This window comes from Balaenoptera physalus, assembly GCF_965194825.1.
Source record: "Balaenoptera physalus genome assembly, chromosome: 2".
In the NCBI taxonomy this organism is placed as follows: Eukaryota; Metazoa; Chordata; class Mammalia; order Artiodactyla; family Balaenopteridae; genus Balaenoptera; species Balaenoptera physalus.
The window spans coordinates 80,257,165-80,279,258 of NC_138883.1; the positions used below are offsets into that span (position 1 = coordinate 80,257,165).

Sequence of the window (22,094 nt, forward strand, 5' to 3'; positions counted from 1 at the left end):
AACTTTTGAAACACAAACTGATTTTATATTGGACATCATCTGTAACATTGATATTATATCATATTACCATCTGTGGTCTTCTCAAGAGATACATTTTGGACAATAAAATTAATCTTTCTCAAGCTCTTCCTTAGCCAAATGATAACTGAGTGCCCTCATTGCCTTATTTTATTTTATTTTTCTTGGTCGCGCCAGGTCTTAGTTGCAGCAAGCAGACTACTTAGTTGTGGCTTGCGGGCTCCTTAGTTGCCTTTTCAATATAACTTCTACTTCTTAAGCTTTAAAAATGAGGCCTCTATTCAGCTATTTCAGATTTTCAAATTCCAGAAATCACTCTAACTTATGGAATCCTAGTTAGATAAATGAGACAAAGTTGTGACTATGGTAGAAGAGGCCCAACGTGATGTAAAAGGAGATCAGCAAAGGGCCTTGTGAGACTGGCGACATCTTCTACTGCACTGAGGATCGTATGTCTGATGTTTAACAACTCACACTGTCTGGACCTGCACTATCCAACCTAGGAGCCACATGTGAGTATTTAAATTCAGATTTATATTAGGTAAAATTAAATAAACTTAAAAATTTAAGTTTAGTCACATTAGCCCCATTTCAAGTATTCATTAGCAACATATGGCTAGTGGCTAACATACTGGATGACACAGATACAGTTCTATTGCATTGCAGAAAGTTCTGTTCAGAAGTTGATTACATCTTACTTTAATTTCTCTCACTTAAAGTAAAAACACTGCATCTTTTTCTGTCTCCAGGGGAGAGAGAAACAGTTTAGCTCATCAGTCAGAATTTATTTTCAGGTTTCGAAAAATGATCATTGTCATGTTTTTCACTTGTGTGCTTTTAACCAAACAATTCTACAAAAGGACCACTATGGGTCCTTTTATTCCAACACATGGTGAGAGTCTCAAAATTCAAAGTTTCCTATGCTTTTTTTTTTTTTTTTACATTATAAGTTTGAGAACTGCATATAATTCTCTAATACAAATCTAATATTAAATGTCGTAACGTGGCTCTAGGAATTTCCCTTAGATAATTTTCTGTTAAAAATAATGACACTGGCTTTCTAACTACCCCTCCCACCACAAAAAAAAAGTTTTACTTCTTGTTAGCAGTATATAAGTGTAATTCTGAATCAGAAAGAATATTCATGTAATTTTCTTATGTTGTCCACATGCAGACTCACCGAGAACAAGGAAAAGGTTTTTGGATGAAGTTCAAGTTTTCCTCTGCTGTACTCATGGGTAGACACCTCCAACATTCTCAGCCTGACTGCTGAATATAATTTGTTCATGCTTCAGTGATGTTTTGACTAGACTATAGTACACTATACCAACCAGATAAAAAGTAGGGAGAAAATTCCATCCACTGTTTAATCTACATGATGCCAAGCTCGGGTAAGATCAATCATTTCATTGGGTTGACCGATTCTTTTGGCAGCATCTATCTATCTGTGAAGAGACGTAATTTGGAAACTAGCAGTATCTTAGTTTTCCCATTTGTATCACCAGACAACACAAGTGACAACAGATTTCTCCTTTGCAGAGATTTTATACGTGCCCTTTGGTTCTATCACCTGCAATAGAAGGAGCTACCCCTCAAGAAAAGTTTCCAGAACGTTAATTCAATCCTCGTGCCCTTCAACGCTGGCACACAGGATTGCAGATTAGCATGTGTTTTTATACTTTCGACCTTGGCTCTGATAAGGGTTGTGCTGGCACTGGGCTTGAGAACATTATTGAAAGGATGTTTTTGCCAAGCTGGCTGGCATTTGGTATCTTGTATGGTATTGATACAGTATTTGCATTGGCATCATGAATGCTATCCTTCTCATTTTTTAAATGTAGCTATTAAGAATGCAATATTTTGTTTATTTTTATACTGTTAGAAGAAAAAAATTAAAATGTCTTGATACTTACAATCAACGGATGTGATATGCCGGGGTAAATTCCTTAAGTTAATTTTCCCTTTAAAATATTTGACTTTTAGTTTTAAAAAAAGTTATGGCTCTTTATTGTTTGTATTAAGTTCTGTTTAAAATAAAGATAGGAACATAGAAGAAGAATTACATCAATTCTACCAACTCAATTTCTGGAATGTACCTAGTGTAGATAAACCAGGCTTTTCAATTTTCTTTTGTTTTGCTTAATTTTTGTTTCTGACTTAAAAAAAAACTATCTATCATCTCCAAAGCTTTTTTCTGAATTGACAGAAAGTTTTTATTTTAATTCTTCAGGTTTCTTCTCAAGCCAAAGATCAAACTACGTCATACCGCTCTTGAAATACATCCATTGAAGGTCTCATCAAGTCTTTTTGGTATAATTGTGTTTATAAACAGTGGTGAAAACTAATCAGATTTTCCTATGTTTTGAAAAGCAAAGAAATTTAGTTTGTGAGATGTCAAGGGATAAATCATTGCTAACACATGTATGTCAACAAATCAATTGCTAAATTTTGATCACCTCTCTTGCTGTAATTCTCATTTATAAGTCTGTTTCCATGCTTGCATTATCTTATTCCTGGACCATTATAATAACCTCCTAAAGATTCTCCCTGACTAGGTTCCTGTATTCATCTACCTATGAGATTCATCTGTGTAAACAGTATTTCTAGTCATATTGTAAATAGGCACCTATCTAAAATGTTAAAAAGTTATGTATTGTGTCAATCTCTCAGTCTCTATGTCAGATTAGAAGCTCCCCAAGGTATGGCCTCAATGGCTTCTTCCAGGTCTCGGGGGCAGGTCCGGGTTTTAATCAGCGTGCCTGGCACACAGGTAGTGCTCAGGAAAATTTGTTGAAATTTCCCACACTACCTATGGCTGTTGATGGAACAAGACCCCAGCAATTTCCCCATTCCCACTCTCATATCTTTATACAATACGATATCTTTATATGATACGATGTCTTTATATGATATGAGAGTATTATAGTGTTTCCCCTATCTGAGATCCCTTCTTTTCCTTCATCTCCTTTTTACATCTTCCAAACCATTCTTTTAAGAACTACATCAAATGTTTCTTTTTCCAGAAATCTTATCTGAAGTCCCTTTTAGAACATTTACAGCATATGTTAACATTCTGCATTGTGTTATACCTATTTGTAAGTTTGTCTTATTTACCCTGCTAGATTGTAAGCTCCTTTGGGACTGTAAATTGTATTACAATCATTTTTGTTTTACCCACGGTGCGTAATATAATATTATTAATCAGGCAATAAGCAAATTCTGTCTTATTTTGAGACTAATTGTGGAAGAGGCTCATTATTTAACAGATAACCTAGAAAAATCCAGCAAAAGGAATCCTATCTTGTACACTTAGTACCTTTCAAATGTTTACATTCTCTTACATTACAATTGTACAATACCTTAAATGAAACTCTTTATAAAGACATTAAATAGAAATAATTTAACTTACATGAACCAAAATAACAAATAATTTTCCATATAAAAATTTACTAAACTCAACTTAAGAAAATACATATACCCAATTAATTCTTTGTAATATAGGTAGAGCTCTCATTTTATCATTAATTTTTCCTTTCTAGAAAAAGATTTTCCTCTTCTAGTCACTCTTGGACTCTCAGTGTTAGGGTCTAATCCACTTCCTTGTCCTCCTTTTTTTTTTTTTGTCCTCTTCTTGAGTTACATTCTTGACCTCACTGACTAGTGGTGGGTCTCTCAGGCGCCCTCTGGGTGTACTTACCAGCCAACTGCTGTCGTGCTTTATATTCTTAGTTCTGTAGCATACAAATTTTCAGCTTCTCTGTCATCAAAGTTTCTGCTGTTTCTCTTTACAATTGAACAACTCGTGGATTGTCAAACTTATTCTGGAAAAGAGTTAATTTCCAGAGATCCTACTTGCAAGACAAGCCATTTCAGGAAAGGAACTCCCCTTCTTCTATGTTTACCCATCTTCCACTTAACACCAAATACATAAACCCATAAGTGATTGTGTAACACACTGCATTTATGGTTAAGAACTTGGGTGCTACAGCCAGTTGGAATGAGATTCAAATACTGATCCTGCCATATCCCGGCTGTGTGAACTTGGATACATTACTTAACTTCTCAGAGCTTTACAAGTAGGGCTAAGGGGGACTTCCCCAGTGGCTCAGTGGTTAAGAATCTGCCTGCCAGTGCAGAGGACATGGGTTTGATCCCTGATCTGGGAAGATCCCACATGCCGTGGATCAACTAAGCCTGCGAGCCACAACTACTGAGCCCGTGTGCCTAGAGCCCGTGCTCCACAACAAGAGAAGCCACCGCAGTGAGAAGCCTGCGCACTGCAACAAAGAGTAGCCCCCGCTCGCCACAACTAGAGAAAGCCCGTGCGCAGCAGCGAAGACCCAATGCAGCCAAAAATAAAATAAAATTTAAAAGAAAAAGAAAAAAAAAAAAAAGTAGGGCTAAGAGTACCTGACGTAACATATGTAAAACACTTAGCCCTGTACCTGACAGGAGTAGGTTTTCAACAAGTAGTAATTATCGTTATTACAAGTATAAAGTTGGGTTTGCAGCAAGGAGGAAAGAAAATAACAGATTAGGAACCATAAACGACAGAGATTGAGGTGATCAGGATGTGAATAAGGATTAGAGGGATTAGTCTGACCCGAAAACAAAATCAAAAACAAAACAAACAAAATGTTGAGGTGAAAAAATGAAGTAAACAGAGGAACAATCCAGAATATCATGCTAGAAAATGTGTGTTTGTTTCATTAAGTTAGAGTTACATGATACAGGTTCCTGAAGAGGGTGGCAGACAGTATTAAAAGTTTGAGAGCAGCATGCAGGAGAGTCTGAGGTAGGGACAGACTGATGCTGGGAGCCCTGGGAAGTGTGGCAATGATTCAGCCAGGTGACCCCGAGGATGCTGATCCTTGGCAACAGAGAGGTGGAGGGGTAGTGTTTAACTGAAGTGGCACTGACAAGGAAAGACCAGTAGGACTTGGAAACTTCTGGGATATGGAGAAGGATATGGACAGGTCAGATAAGACCTTTAGAGAATGGTGGCTCCGTAAGTAGAAACTGGCCAGTTGGGAAGCAGAATTATTTTTGCAGTGGGATACGTCTTAGTCCATTCAGGATGCTATAACAGAATATCATAGACAAGGTGGCTTATAAATGACAGAAATTTATTTCTCACAGTTTTGGAGGCCGGGAAGTCCAAGATCAAGGTGCCGGCAGATTTGGCGTCTGGTGAGAGGTCACTTCCTGGTTCATAGATGGCCATCTTCTTGCTGTGTCCTACACATACAGAGGGTGGGGAACCAACCTTGAGCATGTACCAGGATACTAAATTCAGTTTTAGACGATATCAGTTTGAGTTACAATAAGATGACGGATAATGAATGTTGCTTAGGTCTGAAACAGAGAAATCCCTAGTCAGAAGTAGGTTTTAGGTCTCTCCAAAGAAGAGTATTGTGGGATGAGTACCAGCAACCAGCTTCACTTACTCCATAATTCTGATTCAGATCTGCTTTAATGTTTGAGCCTTCCTTAAAACACAAGATAGGAAAGAGGTTTGCTAAAACCCCTCTTGAAAGTGCTTATCACCACAATTACTAATTCATTAACATTCACACACCAAGTAGCATAGTAATGGGGAACAAAAGCAACGTTTCCCATATTCCCAGAGTCATAGGATGGCTTTGCTGTAAGAGTAAGTTTCTACCCTTAGATACAAATAGCCTGGAATCTTGCAATACTCATACTCACATGGTAGGTCCGATTAGAGCAGTGGTTCTCAACTGAGGGTGATTTTGCCCCCCAGGAGACTATTGGCAACGTCTGGAGACATTTTTTAGTTGCCACAACTTGGGGAGGGGTGCCACTAGCCTCTAGCTGGTAGAGGCCAGGGATTCTGCTAAACTATGTACAATGTACAGAATGGCCACCCAGAATAAAGTGCCGTCTGACCCAAAATGTCAATAGTGCTGATGCTGAGAAAGCCTGAATTTACAGTGACTTTCAAGGAACTTACTCTACTGGAGAAGTAAATATTTGTTCATTGCTTACTGATGTGTTGATTGATACACCAAAATCCGATCCCATGTAGATGTATTCACCCTCAAGATTTTCCTATGGCGTAGATGCTAAGGCAGCATTTACTCTCTGCTTCTGGTTCTAGAAATTGGCAATGCTGTATAAAAGACCAAGGCAATATTCCTTTTCAGCCCTTAAGTGCAAAACCAGTATTCCTGCTCCTAGTTTCTTTATTCGACAGGTTTACATCGTTTAAAAAAGAAAATAAAAATCTTAATAATGTTAAGGATCTTACAAAGAATGTGGTATCCAGAATTCCACTGAGGAAAAGGAAAAAAAAAAAAAAAAGAAAGAAATAGATTCAGAATGTCAGTTTGCCCTTAAGTGATGTATTAGCTACAAGAAATCTCATTACAATTTGATGCCTGAATCCCTTGAAGGAAAGATCTTATATTGTGAAGGTAGCATATGTGTCATGTGATGTAAGTACTTACTTTTATTGAATAGGTAAGTATATAATAGCTAAAAGCCCCATAAATCAGCTAAATGTCCTCTCAATTTATAGAGGATATTTGATCTGAGAACATTACTATCTGGTGAACGATGGGGAGGAAAAGGAGACACGAAATGCAATAGAGATGGATATGGTGGGTAATTCCTTTCGATTCAGAGTATCAGATTTTAAGTTACAAATGGACGACCTGCACTGTTTCTCTACTGTCCATAGACCGCCAAGGCAATTTTAAAAATTTAAGACTTGCGTATTAGACTTGGTGAATGGGGAGTTCCATGCATATAACCAAGTCACTCCAGAGGGACATCCAAAAATAACGGGAGAGGATGGATGCAGTATAGATATATTCAAGGGAGTCATTTTTCATTGGACTTTTTATTTAAGCAAATTGAATGGTGATGAAAGAAAAAAGCAACTATATTTGGTCAATATCTGTAAGAGAACCTTTTAGGCAGGGAAAGGAACTGCTCTGTCTGGCAGCTAGGAATGAAGGACAGATTTCAATAGCCCAGAGGGTTAGCTGGCATTTGCCTAAGGGGTCAGAGGAATGAACTGGGTTATTTTCTCTTTTCCCATAGAAGGTGGGGGGAGGGATAATTTCTTGCCAATCATGGAAATTCTTCAACCCTTTCTCTGTAACTTTTTACTTTCTAACATGGATAGGTTCTCATATATTAAAAACCTCATTCTTTGTCATTTTATAATTAGCATCTTAGTTCCCTTCTCTTTTCTGTCAAATACTTGAATGAGAGATCTAAAGCTACTTCCTTCATTTCCTCATCAACCTCCTAAACCCTCTGCAATCTGGCTCTCAATTGCAGGACTAATACCACTTTCTAGTCACCAGTGGTCTCTTTTCAGACAGTTGAAGCACTGCATGCCATGAAGAGGAGCCTTGGTCTCCAACTAACTCTATCTAAATACAATCATTTTTTGGTTGTTTGTATGTCAACTTTATATACCACCCTGAAAAACTGAATAGTACTGAAAATTCTCCTGGTTCTCCAAATTCCCTGACCACTCCTTTCTCCTACTCTAGTTTCTTTTGGACTTCCTGGCCCAAAGTATTTTTTAGAGCTTAGTCCTTTGTTATCTGCTAACCCATACAGGTTCTGATTTCATTTACAAAGAAGCTTCAGAACCATGCTTGCCCTCAAGCAGTTTATGATCTCATTAGGGAGACAGGCCTACTCTGTGAAGCAAAAACACAAGTCAGCATATAAACCACCGTAAGGTCTCCAGGGAATTCCCACAGCCTTTCACACAATGATGTCTAATAAAGATGAATGGATAGGTGGATGCATGGATGGATGGATGAAGGAATTAGTGAATAACTGCATAGAAGGAGCCACATTAGTCCAGAAAACTTAGGGAAGATTGCAGGAAAGTACATGAAAGAGATTTTAAAATGGCCTTGAAGAGAGAACAGAATAAGTAGTGAATTGAGAGAGAGGAAACCTTCCAGATAAGGCAACAAAATAAACAAAGCTTTAGAGATAAAAATAAGATAGTTTTTGGTGCTCTCTCAGCTACAGTTTTTTCATCTGTACAATGGGGTTGATAACAGAAATCACTCTATAAGATTGTTAAATTAGTTAATGTTTATAAAATGTTTCTGTAGTGCCAGACATAGAGCAAGCATTCAATGCGTTCTATTATAATTATTACATTTGGAGAAAATGAGATTTAAAATACCTACTTACAATAAAATATACCAAGCAGCTGTCTGCTAATATTAAAGTGTACACAGTTTTATTATTTATTACTCTAAGGAATATTTGAAAAGCACTGAAGCATTTTAGGAAACAAGAGGATACTTAAAAATACCATGTTCTTACCTGTTGCTGCTTACTTTCAATAATTTAAAGTATATATTATTTAAAAATGCTGCTCATGTAGTAACCTTTACTATGATAAATTTGGGTATTAGCTGCTTCTGAACTTTTGAACCTGTTGTGGGATTGAATCCACAACCAATACAGAAATGTTTCTTGTCATTTTATAATTCATGAAGTTAAATACCTCTGCTTGCTATGGTTATTGAGGGAAAAGGTATTGAACTGGTAGGCCTGAACTCCAAATGGATCTTTCATATATCTAGGAAATGTTGATTTGTGAAAGCTTTGTTGTACATCTTCTTGGGTTTATCACCGAGTAAGATTTATATTGTGGCAAAAAGTGCAGTGTAGCCCAGGCCTGCCCTCTGATTCTGAGGCTTCAGCTGTTTGCTGGGCCTGTTTTAATCCTCTTACTTCTATTTTTTTCCAGATTCCTTCTCCCCACAATGAATGTCACACATTCATATCCAAATCTCAAAAAAAATAGATTTCTTCAATTAGATTTTTTTTTTGTTCCAAAAGTTCCTGAAATCTCACTTAGCATTAATTTATTCATCAGATATACACTCTATAACAGGCATGGGGCTAGGTGGTAAAAATATAAATACAAATATAACATGGCCCCAAATTTCCAGGACACACTCTCTTATGTGGCAGAGACAGAGGGGTAAATTAAATGACATAGTTAACTGCTAGAGCACAGACACTGGAATTACACACACTGGGGGAGTCAGGGAAGACTGCAAGAAAGGGCTGGAATTTGAGAAAATGCTGAAGGATGGCGGGTGTAGAAGGACATGTATGTAAAAGACTAGTATTGAATGGTGACACCTTCAGTGAGGTCTGGAAGAAAGCGGAAAGAAATGAGGTTGTAGAGATGGGTAGGGTTGGAGTTGGGATACGCACATTGAAAATGACCTTGTATGCCTAGCCAAGAAATGTGAAATTTTATCAAGAATTTTGTTTTCCAAACTGCTTCTTTCCATACCTGAAACTTTGATAATTCCATCACTATGTTCAACACACTCATTCTTCGGACACTATAAGTACTTTATAAGTTGCATATAATACAAATGTCTACTCTTCAGCCTCAACTCTCTCCTCTGCTTTGTGAGGCTGTGACTGGGACTCTACAAACTATATTTCTAATTTGTTAAGTTTTGTTAATAAGGGGTGCTAGAGAAGGGTGTGAAGACAGGAGGATGAGGGAAGGGACTCCAGTGTTTCTGATCTGCTTGTTATACCTGCCCACGCTGCATGAGCAATGAACCTTCATTGTGGCAACAGGCTACAGAACTAGCTGTGCAGGATCCCCCTGAGAGTTACCAGCCCCACTCAGGTAGTAACCCTTCCCCTGTGCCTGAGCCCCAGCTCTGCAGGCCCCTCCCACAAGCACCTAAGCTGGGCAGCACTTCCTCTTTAGAGCAGAAGCTCCTCAGCATAGGGCCCCTTTCTCCACACTGTCCCTCCTCGAGGTTCTGAAAACCCCATCTTTTCCCCGAGCCCTCCCCAGCTCTAGGGTCAGTAGCTGCTTCCTGCAATCACTATCTCTGAGCTATATCAATGGTCCCTCTTTCCTTTTGCTGCTTTCCAAAATCTGAATAATTGAGTCCCATATTAAATCTCTCTGATGAAATATTTAGTGTGCTTCCTAAGTTTCTGATTAGAAACTGACAGATATGCATCCCTAGTGAGTCTTGCCAAATTTTTTCCTCTATCCAAATGCAATGTATTAAAAAAAACTATTTAGAAATTTCATGTTAGATTTGGTCCATCTCAAAGATAAACGTAGCCTTTGGTTAATTGGTGTTTATATATGTATATACACATATATATATATTTATACGCAGAGAGAGAGAGAGTGAGCGCTCTAATGTACTTAAATTAACCAAGTCATCTTTGCCTAGTTCTTTACATCTGATCGACAATCTCTTTTTAATATTTGTTGTAGCTGAAATATTATAATCAAGCCCTTCCATATTTGTTATAATTATTATTTTATAATTTGGAATAAAAGTTAAACTTCCTAGGGACAAGTTAATTTATTCGTGACAAAGGGGGATTTCTTCTATATTTAGAAATGAAAAATACAACACGTTTCTGGATATTAACTTATGTTTACAAAATACTATATAGATGATTTAAGTGTAAAAAAAGACAAAAATGTATGGACTGTGTTTTCTTTAAATTTCAAATAGGTTGAGAAATAAAAGAAAAAAAGTGCCACTGTCAAATGTGTTTAGGTTTTGCCAAAATCAAAACATTTGGGGGAAGTAGGGGTGATGGGTTAGGTTCACCAAAGTTGTTATGTGAAAAATCGTAAATAAGCCTAAACTTCTCTAATGGCTACTTTAGACCTACTCTTCCTATCATCCTTGAAAAGAATAAACTAAATAATGAGCAATGTAGATCATCTATCAGATATGGTCTACTGGCAACGATTCCATAGCAGAAGTGGGGAACAGATGTTTATCTTTAATCTACCTCACTGGCAGGGCTAGTTTTCTATTGGCAGCATTTACCATTGGCTCTGTCCTTGGTGTGTCTATGTACTGTGATATGAATTAACATGTCCCAATAGTGTTTGGCAAGGTAGCTAAAGAAAAATATATATTGCCTCCTTGTCACTCAATGAAAAGGTATTTTATATTTTAATTTAATTTATTTTTTAATAAGTAAAGTTATTTTTTTAATATAGATAAATGTTTACCAAGTTCCTAAGAACAACAGAAAAGGTTTTTATTCCAGTACTACAATTTTTAGCAGGAAGTTTTATTAGTAAATCCATAGAGAATGATATAAGATTTACATTTTTCAAAATGAACAATGTATTTCTTTAACCTTTTTAAAAATCATTAATCATCTGATTTTTGGCACGTTGCTTTTTCAAATGAAATCATAAAGTATTTCCATTAAGATTTGATAGCAATAATATCAATAAATATTAGATTAATGAATACTGAAAAATTTTACTACGGTGCTGAGCTTGGTAATAATGTCAGAAAAATAAACAATAAAGAAATGGTTATACACCAAAATTAAATTGCAAATATGTTAAAGGAAAATGACCAACAAAAGGGAAAAATGATAAAACAGTTAATATTCCAAATTGACGTCAACTTTATGTGCCATATTGAATTTTTCTAGTGGAGTTTTTTAAAGCAAATTCTGACATTAAACGATCTAAGAGGAATTATTAGATATTAGATTGACAAGGGATTTCTTAGACTTTGATTTTGAGCTTATATCCCCAAATGGTCCTGGCTGCCCTATACCCAGCCCTATTAGAACTTTAGTCCTAATAGCAAATTTGTGATTTGTATGCTTCTGACAGGAGGTAATATGAGAACTGTAAAAAGAAATATTGTCCTAGAAAATATGTTTTTCTAGACAAGTCTATTTTTCTCATAGCCAAATATGGTCAAGAAGAGTGAAAAAGAGGATGATGGGATTTTCCAAGACTGTGGTAATAATTAAATTGTTAATACTCAAATATTATCCTTAGTCACTTCACTCCTCAAAGAAATGTGATAGATTGCTTCATATCCCCACCTGTAAAGGGCTAGTAATAAGAGAAGAATGCTTTGAAATAATTAGTACCAAATTTTCCTCAACTCTTCTCACATTTACCTAATGTAATGAAAAAGACGTCTAGGTTTAAAGAAGGGTAGGAAAATAAAAGTGAAGAAACTGCATTCATTTATTCATTTATTCATCTATTTAGTCTACAAAATGTTAGCAAACATCATCCATGAAGGTGAATGGCTCTCCTTCTGCAAGCATTATTTACTAAGCATCTTGCCTATAAAACAGTACAGGATGAAAAAGCTAATGTGCCCTGCATACAAGTTCACAGTCTGATGAACTTTTCCTTCTAATGGCTCCTTCATTTTTGGCCTTTGTCATCCCTCCTGCCAAGAAGTACCATTATATTAAGGCAAGCCATGCATCCCATGATTTCATAATGTGCAATGCTCTGAAAGGAAGGCAGTTAGACTCAACAACCATGAATAGAACCCCACTACTGCGGAGCACTGAGAGCCTAACAGATACTCAATGAATACTTGTAGGTTGTTTAAGAATAGGGAGAAATATAGCATTTACAGGGAAATACCCCTTGGCCCAATAGGAAGAGACTACAAAAGAAAAAGAAACAAGGAGGCAAAAAAAAAAAAAAAAAGGAAAAAGACTTTTAAAAGACGAGAAGATAAAGAAAAGAAAGAAAGCAAAAAGAAAAAGTGAAAAAGTGTAAGTGGAAGAGTAATGCAGATGAATGTTATATACTCAGACTGGGAATGATATTAAAGTCCCCATGAAAGAACTGGAAGACCATTCTACTTCTCTCCATCATATCTCAAGTTCAGCTTACACACAAGTCTTACTTCATTTCCATTATGAAAAAACCTAGGGTAGCTGCTGCATTATACTATCCTCATCAGTCACTGACATGGCCCTCAAGTAAATAATGATCTCTTGTTCAGTGTGATGCTGCCGCCAGTAATGAGCATATAATAGTGATATATTAGCATGTTAAATAATGACATGCAAAGTTACGGTATATGTGTTGATGTCATGTCACTGCTAACCTGCTACTCGCACCAAATTTGTCATTCTCAACCTAATGTGTTGTTCCAGATGGAGAATTTAATTTTGTCTTGCTTCTCCCATTTACTTCCAGCTCTGGATAATCACAAACCACTTTGGGATCTCTCCTGTCTCCCTACTTTTGCCACCTCCTTTAATCACTCTATTACTAAGAAAACCAGACACATAGCAGGCAATGGGCACACAGATGGACAAAGGAAAAGTCTTCTCCTGGAGACCTCACACTTACTTTGAAGTCTGCTCATCTGGGAGAAATCCAGGTCCAGACCCATATTTATATTTGTTATGCAGGCAAGGCAGCAAAAGAACTTAGAGTGCAGGGATGGAGAAACATATGGGAAGGCTGGCTATTCTGGGTCCCTGGTGGGGTGGTGAGGCATCTCTGATGGAGTGAGCTTTCAAAGTCATCAGGAACTACAACACAAACAGTGTGCCACATGACACCATCTGGAAAAGGGCCTCCAAAGTTCAAAAGAAAGGAAAACAACTTAGCATTCAATCCACAACTAAAGTTTAGATTATCATGAAAAGTTACATGCTTAAGATTAACTCTTATGTGATCAAAACGGCTATGTGGAGTCTTTCATTGAAAGAAAGAGTTATAGGGTACAACACAAGCTGAGTACAACACAAGCTGCCTGTAGTAGAAGACTTCTGATTCTTATTAGTAAATAATATTATTATTCAGCTTATCACTTTATTTCATCCTTACAACAATTCATGAGTTGGGTTGAGACTTTAGTGATGAGAAAAATGAAGGCAAGTGATGTGCCCAATGTCACAGCAGTAGTTACAAAGAAGGAGACCCAAGTGTCTTGTTTCTCGGCTTAGTTTTATTTTTGTGTGTGTATGCTATTTCATCTTGCTGCTTTAGAAATTAAAGGAAGCAGGGACAATTGTAAACAAAGAAAGAGCACTTGCAAGATGGTGTATATTGGAAACTAGGTTTTATGTAAATCCCAGTGCAGTATATAAGGTCCTTCCCTCTATGGGCAAAACAACATGTACTAAACTGTTACTAAGATGAATTAGAGCCACTCTCTTTCTAATGAAAACACCTTGTTTTCAGTAAGGCAGCTGTAATGGATCACCAAACGCAAAAATATTTTCTGGATGTTTTAGACTAAGAAAGCTAGTCATGTGTACAGAATGTACAGGTTAGTGTTTTTCAATATGTGAGAGGTGTACAATCATGGTAAAAGAGATAGCGGGTATGATTGTTTAAGATAGCATGCAGACTTTGTATTAAATAGTGGTGGTAATCATTGCAATAAGTTTAATTTTTGCTTATTTCTCAATCTTTCAATCATATCAAGTGAAAAAGCTGAGTTCGGTTATAATTTTAAATCTCTCTTCAAGTTCAAGACTCCCTTTAAAATGAAGAGAGATCAGGCTTTAGCCTCAGAACCTTTAGCAGGCAAAATCATCCAGCTAGAATTTATTATATTTTATATTATATTATACTATATTATATTACATTATATTTTATTTTATTTTATTTTATTTACCTCTTATTGTGAGTCAGTAATACTAATGTCTGTTTATAGAAATGATATAAAGTTTCTTTATAAAATATATTCATTTAATTTAAAATGGAACTGGTGAAAAATATTAAGTAATAATTATATTAACATAATATGGTACTGAATGAAGTTTGGGAAACCCTGGTGTTGGTCCATTCTTGTCAGGAGTTAAACTCAGAATAAATGGTTAGGGATGCCTCCTTGACCTGTAAGTGTTATCCTTTGAAAATGAGAAACTTAGAGAGGAAAGCAGCCTCTGATAGCTGGGAATTGGCCAGGCACTATCACAGGACCTGTCCTGGCACTCTCAGCCAGTCAGTGGTGTAAACTGAAATTGAACATAAACAATTTCACAGAATACCAGCATGGGAAAAGGCCACTCTGTGACTACAGTGGATCAAGACAAAAAGACTACTAACAAAAGACTAAACCACAAAAATGACCAAGAATATCCCCGTCTTGGCTGATATGAGTGACTGTTCCTTTAGTCTTACTTTATTCCTTCCATGTCTAGCTAAGATTTATTAAAATACTCAAGCATAAAATTACTCCTGCTTCCTGACAGCATCCAATCCAATGCAAATCTCCACTTCCTTGAACCTGCCCCCAAGTCATCTACCACATGCTCAAATCCCAGAAGTTCTTCCTATGGCCATCATTCTTAGAGGTCCATGGTGTGTTCTCCCTCTTTGCAATGAGCCAATAAACCGAGCTTTGTTCAATTAGAGGCGTGCTTCTAGTATCCCTTGGCTCGAGGGCATTACATATTGCAGTAATCGTGTTTAATGGTTCCTCTTAAAAATGAATCAAAACTTGAAATTCTCCCTAACCAGAAAAATAATATTTAAAACATTTGTAATTATTTACAACTGCAATCTCCTTTTAGTCCATCTGGTAAACCAATTACTACTTCAGACCACTACTTCAGAGTGGACCTCACACTCTGACGAACCCGTGTTGGTCCCTTCTCTCTCTCAAAGCATTTTGGTTGAGAATATGAATAATGTGACAGTAGCTAGCAACATAATAAAATAATTATAATGACAATTATAATAACTACCATTTTTGCTTGCCAACACATCAAATTCTGTGATAGACGCATTTTCCCATATCTTATCTCACCAAATCCTAATTACAATCCTCCAAAATAGATATTATTATCCTATTTAACAGACAGGGAAACAGACTGGGAAGATTAGGCGGTTTACCCCAAATTACTCACCTAATATAATGGCAGAGCAAGATTTGATCCAAGAGCTGCATGATCTCAAGGTTTATGCTAGTTCTATTCCTGTTTTCTGTCTCATAACTAGGAAACTCAAGCTCAAACTCAAAAACCGACTAAGAGTAGGAAAAACTATTACACTTTGACCTAAATTTTTAGTATTGTTTATATGGTATTCTTCTTTTGAATTGTTTAATAAAAAAAAGATGAAAAATGTTTAAGAGCCATAAGACTAGATCCCTGTAAACAGAACAGTATATGAACTGGTTTTTCAGAGAAAAATCATTACTTATATATAGTAGAAACATTAGTGGGGAAATTACACAAGCTAAAAGATAATAACTGATGCCAGAGCCTCAGATCCATTGACTAAAGACTTTGCTTCTTTGATCCCCTCATACACTTATTTTGTGATCCTTCCCCAATGGGTCTTATTAGTTTCAAGAAGCTATCAACCTGAATTGTCAACTATTTCCAGCATATAGTATAATACTACTCCTCCCAAAAAGAGTTTTATCTCAACAGAGAAACCATGAACAACAACAACATAATACTCTGTTATGACTCAAAATAATCAGTCATAAAACATAAAATGTTATTTTGTTTCCACAAACATATACAGTAATTTTTATGCTCCAGGTCTACACTGGTTCACTTACATGATTTATTTCATTTTCCCCCAATCCCTGTGATATACATAGTATTATATCCATCACAGAGCTTTGAAAGACTAAGTAATCTACTCAAGCTCACACAGATAGCAGATGGCAAAACCAGGATTTGAAACTGAAATTTCAGATCTCATGAGAGAAGCCAGAGGGTGGAAAAGCAGGGAAGGTCCTCAAAGGCAATCCTCTACTGGTCTATACTGTAGGATGGTCTTGATCAAATGATACACAGAAAACACACGAGAGGCGACCCAAACCCGGCCTTAATCCATCTTTTTTACCGTATGACCCCACTGTACTTTAGGTGGTACAGTTGATGTGTAGCAGAGTAAACCTTCAGGGAGCACGCCATGAAAGTACACAGTGCAAAGCTCAGTGAAAGGCTCAACAACTCCTAGTTCCCTTAACCCTGGCATATGGGAACTATATGTCTTAGTGCTGACTCGCCTGTCTGTCTCAATGCCAGGAAACCTGAATGTGCATTCCAGAATGTATTTGGATACACTGCAAACAAATGTCAGAGCAGGCATTATACCCCCCACTAATGTACATTTGCAGGTCAAGAGGGTGATGCTGGAAAAGATTAATCCCTTGCTGAGTATTATCCATCAGAATGCTTTTAAATGTTGGCATATAGGCAGCTAAAAGATTATATACCATAAACACAGCTGTTGGAAGAAAAACGGCATTTTACAAGTCATACAATTAAAATCTCTAATCTCCAAAAGTACCAGAATAAGAGCAGGAGGAGGGGCAAGGAAGGATGAAAATAGAGCTTTTCTCGGAAAGGGCTATCTGTCTCCTGGATGGTACACTTCTTTGATTCCTGTTGAGTACAGAGCACTCTTACTGAGCTCTGGGTAAAGGAGCACCAGAAAGGACTGCTTCAAGGTGAGCAACATGTGGCAAAAGGAAGATGGATTTGAGAAGAGAAGGAAAAAGAATATTTTATCTCACACTTGTGTTTTTCCACAATATATGTAGATTGTGTGTGTGAGTCTTTGTTTGTTTGAATATATACACATAGCACTGGGAACAACAGCAAGAGTCTGTCCATACTATATATTCTTAATTGTATTATGTAAAAATTATAAAGAATTAACAAAGAAATATCAGTAATGTAACTCTATCCTTCAGAAATAAAAACATAACATTTTGTTGTCTTTCAATTTTTCTAAGTATTTGTACATATATACATGTTTTCCCACAAACTAAAATCATACAGTATGTACTATTTTATACATTATATTTCATGGCTGCATAGTATTTTGCCACTTGGATACAGCATACATTATGTAACAAATGTTGTTACTTATTCTGGTGTTTCCCAGTTTTCAAAATTAGGAACAAACATCCTTATATGTAAACCCATGTGTGCATCTCTGATTATTTAAGATATATTTCTAAATTAAAAATGCTGGGAAAAATGTAACTATTTTAAACATATATTTATTCTTAATTAAATTCATAATAAAAAATCTTTAAATTATTAATGAACACTCATGTTGGAATTTCAAATAATATAGAAAAGTGTGAAAATTAAATTAAATGAAAAGTCACCCTAAATTCCATCACTATTATAACTGTGTTCAATATTTTTCTAGACTTCAGGTGATTAGACTTTTTTTTTTTTTTTTGGCTTAAAACAATAGAAATTTATTGTCTTACAGTTCTGGAGTTCAAAATGAAGGTGTCAGCAGGACTGTGTTCCCTCTGAAGGCAATCATATATGGCCTTTATTATGTTGAGGTAAGTTCCCTCTATGCCTACTTCCTGGAGGGTTTTTATCATAAATGGGTGTTGAATTTTGTTGAAAGCTTTTGCTGCATCTATTGGGATGATCAAATTTCTCCTTCAATTTGTTAATATGGTTTATCACATTGATTCATTTGCATATATTGAAGAATTCTTGCATTCCTGGGATAAACCCCACTTGATCATGGTGTATGATCCTTTTAATGTGCTGTTGGATTCTGTTGGCTAGTATTTTGTTGAGGATTTTTGCATCTATGTTCATCAGTGATATTGGCCTGTAGTTTTCTTTTTTTGTGACGTCTTTGTCTGGTTTTGGTATCAGGGTGATGGTGGCCTCGCAGAATGAGTTTGGGAGTGTTCCTCCCTCTGCTATATTTTGGAAGAGTTTGAGAAGGACAGGTGTTAGCTCTTCTCTAAATGTTTGATAGAATTCACCTGTGAAGCCATCTGGTCCTGGGCTTTTGTTTGTTGGAAGATTTTTTAATCACAGTCTCAATTTCGCTGCTTGTGATTGGTCTGTTTATATTTTCTATTTCTTCCTGGTTCAGTCTCGGAAGGTTGTGCATTTCTAAGAATTTGTGCATTTCTTCCAGGTTGTCCATTTTATTGGCATATAGCTGCTTGTAGTAATCTCTCATGATCCTTTGTATTTCTGCAGTGTCAGTTACTTCTTTTTCATTTCTAATTCTATTGATTTGAGTCTTCTCCCTTTTTTTCTTGATAAGTCTGGCTAATGGCTTATCAATTTTGTTTATCTTCTCAAAGAACCAACTTTTAGTTTTATTGATCTTTGCTATTGTTTCCTTCATTTCTTTTTCATTTATTTCTGATCTGATCTTTATGATTTCTTTCCTTCTGCTAACTTTGGGTTTTTTTGTTTTTCTTTCTCTAATTGCTTTAGGTGTAAGGCTAAGTTGTTTATTTGAGACGTTTCTTGAGGTAGGATTGTATTGCTATAAACTTCCCTCTTAGAACTGCTTTTGCTGCATCCCATAGGTTTTGGGTCATCGTGTTTTCATTGTCATTTGTTTCTAGGTCTTTTTTGATTTCCTCTTTGATTTCTTCAGTGATCTCTTGGTTATTTAGTAGCATATTATTTAGTGTTTGTATTTTTTACAGTTTTTTTCCTGTTATTGATATCTAGTCTCAGAGCGTTGTGGTTGGAAAAGATACTTGAAATGATTTCAATTTTCCTAAATTTACCAAAGCTTGATTTGTGACCCAAGATATGATCTATCCTGGAGAATGTTCCATGAGCACTTGAGAAGAAAGTGTATTCTGTTGTTTTTGGATGGAATGTCCTATAAATATCAATTAAGTCTATCTTGTCTAATGTGTCATTTAAAGCTTGTGTTCCCTTACTTATTTTCATTTTGGATGATCTGTCCATTGGTGAAAGAAGGGTGTTAAAGTCCCCTAATATGATTGTGTTACTGTTGATTTCCCCTTTTATGGCTGTTAGCATTTGCCTCATGTATTGAAGTGCTCCTATGTTGGGTGCATAAATATTTACAATTGTTATATCTTCTTCTTGGATTGATCCCTTCATCATTATGTAGTGTCCTTCTTTGTCTCTTGTAATAGTCTTTATTTTAAAGTCTACTTTGTCTGCTATGAGAATTGTTACTCCAGCTTTCTTTTGATTTCCATTTGCATGGAATATCTTTTTCCATCCCCTCACTTTCAGTCTGTATGTGTCCCTAGGTCTGAAGTGGGTCTCTTATAGACAGCATATATACAGGTCTTGTTTTTGTATCCATTCAGCCAGTCTATGTCTTTTGGTTGGAGCATTTAATCCATTTACATTTCAGGTGATTATCAATGTGCATGTTCCCATTACCATTTTCTTAATTGTTTTGCATTTGTTTTTGGTAAGTTTTTTTCTTCTCTCATGTTTCCTGCCTAGAGAAGTTACTTTAACATTTGTTGTAAAGCTGCTTTGGTGGTGTTGAATTCTCTTAACTTTTGCTTATCTGTAAAGGTTCTAATTTCTCCATCGAATCTGAATGAGATCCTGGCTGGGTACAGTAATCTTGGCTGTAGGTTTTTCCCTTTCATCACTCTGAATATGTCCTGCCACTCCCTTCTGGCTTGCAGAGGTTCCGCTGAAAGATCAGTTGTTAACCTTATGGGGATTCCCTTGTATGTTATTTGTTGCTTTTCCCTTGCTGCTTTTAATATTTTTTCTTTGTATTTAATTTTTGATAGTTTGATTAATATGTGTCTTGGCATGTTTCTCCTTGGATTTATCCTGTATGGGACTCTCTGCACTTCCTGAACTTCATTGACTATTTCCTTACCCATGTTAGGGAGGTTTTCAACTATAATCTCTTCAAATATTTTCTCAGACACTTTCTTTTTCTCTTCCTCTTCTGGGACCCCTATAATTTGAATGTTGGTGCATTTAATGTTATCCCAGAGGTCTCTGAGACTGTTCTCCATTCTTTTCATTCTTTTTTCTCTATTCTGCTGTGTGGTAGTTATTTCCACTATTTTATCTTCCAGGTCACTTTCCGTTCTTCTGCCTCAGTTATTCTGCTATTGATTCCTTCTAGAGAATTTTAAATTTCATTTATTGTGTTTTTCATCATTGTTTGCTTGCTCTTTAGTTTTCTAGGTCCTTGTTAAACGTTCCTTGTATTTTCTCCATTCCATTTCCAAGATTTTGGATCATCTTTACTATCATTTCTCTGAATTCTTTTTCAGGTAGACTGCCTATTTCCTCTTCATTTGTGTGGTCCCTGGGGTTTTTACCTTGCTCCTTCATCTGCTGCATATTTCTCTGTTTTCTCATTTTGTTTAACTTACTGTGTTTGGGGTCTCCATCTTGCAGGCTGCAGGTTCATAGTTCCCGTTGTTTTTGGTGTCTGCCCCCAGTGGGTGAAGTTAGTTCAGTGGCTTGTGTAGGCTTCCTGGTGGAGGGGACTGTTGCCTGGGTTCTGGTGGGTGGGGCTGGATCTTGTCTTTCTGGTGGTGAGGGCTGTGCCTGGTGGTGTGTTTTGGGGTGTCTGTGAACTTAGTATGATTTTAGGCAGCCTCTCTGCTAATGGGTGGGGTTGTGTTCCTGTCTTGCTAGTTGTTTGGCATGGGGCATCCAGCACTGGAGCTTGCTGGCCATTGTGTGGAGCTGGGTCTTAGTGTTGAGACAGAGATGTCTGGGAGAGCTCTCGCTGACTGATATTATGTGGGGCTGGGAGGTCTCTGGTGGTCCAATGTCCTGAACTTGGCTCTCCCACCTTGGAGGCTCAGGCCTAACACCAGGCCAGAGCACCAAGGCCCTGCCACCCACAAGGCTCAGAAGAAAAGGGAGAAAAAAAGAAAGAAAGAAATAATAATAAAAATAATTATTAAAATAAAAAAATAATAATAATAGGAAAAAGAAGAGAGCAACCAAACCAATAAACAAATCCACCAATGATGACAAGTACTAAAAACTATATTAAGATAAACATAAAAATCAGAAACAAATCAGTTGCAGACATCAAACCCCAAGTCTACAGTTGCTCCCAAAGTCCACTGCCTCAATTTTGGGAACACTTATTGTCCATTCAGGTATTCCACATGTGCCGGGTTTACCAAGCTGAATGCGGGGATTTAATCCATTGCTCCTGAGGCTGCACAGAGAAATTTCCCTTTGTCTTCTTTGTTCACACAGCTCCTGGTGTTCAGCTTTGGTTTTGGTCCCACCTCTGTGGGTATGTCACCCTCAGGTGTCTGTTCCCTGCCCAGACAGGAGGGGGTTAAAGCAGCAGCTGATTAGGGGTCTCTTGCTCACTCAGGCTTGGGGGAGGGATATGGTAGTCAATTGGAATGCAGGGTGAGCCTGTGGTGGCAGAGGCCGGCGTGATGTTGCAACAGCCTGAGACGCGCCATGTGTTCTCCTGGGGAACTTGTCCTGGATCACGGGACCCTGGCAGTGGTGGGCTGCACAGGCTCCCGGGGGTGGGGGTGTGGACAGTGACCTGCGCTTGC

At 37.0% G+C, this 22,094-nt stretch overlaps 1 long non-coding RNA gene across 1 annotated transcript in view; it reads right to left on the reverse strand.

Moving 5' to 3' along the window:
- Positions 1 to 2,902: 2,902 nt before the first annotated feature.
- LOC309656308 overlaps positions 2,903 to 22,094 on the reverse strand; it is a 125,769-nt gene continuing 106,577 nt past the window's right edge. The window contains exon 3 of the long non-coding RNA XR_014261285.1: positions 2,903 to 5,256. This is a non-coding gene — a long non-coding RNA (uncharacterized lncRNA). The remainder of the gene's footprint in view (positions 5,257 to 22,094) is intronic.